Raw genomic sequence first — 2,710 nt, 5'->3', positions numbered from 1 at the left:
AGAAAACCAGACACCACATGTTCTCACTCATAGGTGGGAATTGAACAATGAGATCACTTGAACACAGGAAGGGGAACACCACACACGGGGGCCTATTGTGGGGTGGGGGGAGTGGGGAGGGATAGCATTAGGAGATATACCTAATGTAAATGACGAGTTAATGGGTGCAGCACGCCAACGTCGCACATGTATACATATGTAACAAACGTGCACTTTGTGTACATTTACGCTAGAACTTAAAGTATAATAAAAATAAAAAGAAACATTTCATTAGTATTTGGTTTGAATCCATGATAATTAGTATTTATGAGAAAGTAATTAAAATATATTCATTTAAAAATTAAAAAAAAGAATTCGCTGTGAAGTGCCTGGCATATATGAACAGTAGCTCAGTCATTCAACAAATGTTTATTGAGCACCTACCATGTGTCAGATGCTTTAACAGTGGGGACACAGTGGTAAAAAATATGATACCTGCCCTCTTGGATCTCACAGTTGCTCAATAAATAGTTGCCATTGCAATAGGTATACGAAAAGGTACTCAACATCACTGATCATCAGGGAAATACAATCCAAACTACAATGAGATATCATCTCACAGCTGTTAGGATATCTATTATATATTAAAAAAAAAAAAAGAACAAAAACAAAGATAAGTGTTGGCTAGGCTGTTGAGAAACTGAAGTCCTGGCACACTGCTGGTAGGAATGTAAGATGGTGCAACTGCTATAGAAAACAGTATGGAGGTTCATGAAAAAAATTAAAAATAGAAATACTATATGATCTAACAATCCCATTTGGGGGATTTATCCAAAAGATTTGAAATCAGGACCTCAAAGAGATATTTGCACTACCATGTTAATTGCAGCATTATTCACAGAAGCCAAGAGGTGGAAATCACCTAAATGTTCATTGCTGGATGAAAGGATAAAGAAAATGTGGCATACTGTATATGCAGTAGAATATTATTCAGCTTTAAAAATATTCTACCATATGCTACAACTTGGAAGAGCCTGGAAGACATTATGTTAAGTGAAATAAGCCAGTCACAAAAGGACAAACACTGCATAATTTCACTTACATAAGGATCTAAATGTATCTAAAGTCAAACACATAGAAACAGAGTAGAATGGTGGTTGCTAGCATATGGGGCAGGTTAAATGGAAAGTTATTATTCAAGGCATATGAAGTTTTAGTTATGCAAGATGATTAAGTTCTGGAGATCTTCTATACAAAATTGTGCCTCTGGTTAACAACACTGTACTGTACGCTTAAAAATTTTTAAGAGGTAGATCTCATGTTACTTGTTCTTTAAAAAAAAAGAAAGAAATATTATAAATCTAGATCATGGTAATCTAGATCATGTTTGCATAACTCTGTAAGCTTACTAAAATGTATTGGATTATACACTTAAAAGGATGAGTTTTATTATATATAAATTACACATCTCAATAAAGCAGTTTTGCAATAATAGTTGCCTTAATTTAACAGCCCCATTTCTTTCAAGCCTTCATTCAATATCACCACTCCCCTCCCTGCTTCACTTTTTTTCACAGCCACCTTTTAATATACTGTAGTTTATTTATCATATGTAATCAATTCTAAGTTTCACATTTTAACATACATAAAATCAAGATGCATTCTATAATGGCAGCAATTTATTAGCAGCATTCTTTCTTTCTTTAGTGGCACATAGACTAATAGAGCATCTTGTATCACTGCCATCTTAGAGACAATAAACTGTGCTGTTGTGTTATTGTTTCTTGCCTTTTTTCCCCTCTAGTAATGTTTGCTTCACACTGGTAGGGATCTTTATTTCATTCACTGCTGTATTCCAAATGTCTAGAATAGTGCCTAGAATGTCATAGGTTATTGATAAACATTTGTTGAATGAATAAATGAGTGAATGAATGGGTGTCATGCCTAGCATCAAGAAACTGATACTAAAACAAAGGAACTGAAAGTAAAAGATGAGTTAATAATAGAGCAACCTACTTTCATCATTTCCTCTTCTGTTCTATCCGCAGGACACTGGGGAAATAGCCTAGTTTTGAAGAATGTCGGCAGGGAGCCGCCAGGGAGCCGCCAGGGATCATCCTCCCCGGTAAAAAGAGACCTCCAGAGACCTTCAGGAAGCTGGAAAGAAGCTTCCAATGGTGAACTCAGTCCCAGAAGCTTCTGTCCATGCCATCTCACCCTTGAAGTGCTAATTCACTACTTTCACTAGAGATGCTGAAGGTAGCCCTCTCTTGCCTGGAAAGTTACTGGAGTGGTCCCACCAGCAGCCAATCTCTTTTAAACACTCCCTAATTATCCAGGAATCAATCCCCTGCCCCCAAAAGCAGGCTGAGTCAGTTCCTTTTGTCCTGTGAGTGGTGAATGACCTGCTCTCCTGATCTGCCTGGAGGTCCCTGAGGTTAGGTTTTGGGTGCAAGCGGTTCCCTTGAGAGTCTGGAGAGGCTGTGCAGGCATTCATTATCCATGACCCCAGGCAGAACCCACACCAGGCCAAGGTGTGTGTGGATGGGAATGTGTAAATTCCTTGTTAGACAAGTCCTGTGCTCTGTTTCACATTAGCAAATGTTCACCAACCCAGTCACTGACCGTTTATGGTTTTCCTTTAGTTTCAAAGAACAAATCTTATTATTGTCCTCTGGAAGGGATTGAAGAGTCAAAGAGCCAGGAAAACCCATTTGAGAGACGAGTAAAC

At 38.0% G+C, this 2,710-nt stretch overlaps 1 long non-coding RNA gene across 1 annotated transcript in view; it reads right to left on the bottom strand.

Annotated features, from left to right (window-relative positions):
• LOC105523775 overlaps positions 1-2,274 on the bottom strand; it is a 47,059-nt gene extending 44,785 nt beyond the window's left edge. Inside the window, exon 1 of the long non-coding RNA XR_001003643.1 lies at positions 1,996-2,274. This is a non-coding gene — a long non-coding RNA (uncharacterized LOC105523775). The remainder of the gene's footprint in view (positions 1-1,995) is intronic.
• Positions 2,275-2,710: the final 436 nt, after the last annotated feature.

Source organism: Colobus angolensis, unplaced genomic scaffold, assembly GCF_000951035.1.
Source record: "Colobus angolensis palliatus isolate OR3802 unplaced genomic scaffold, Cang.pa_1.0 Scaffold473, whole genome shotgun sequence".
Classification (NCBI taxonomy): domain Eukaryota; kingdom Metazoa; phylum Chordata; class Mammalia; order Primates; family Cercopithecidae; genus Colobus; species Colobus angolensis.
This window is presented reverse-complemented; position numbering and strand designations above follow the sequence as displayed.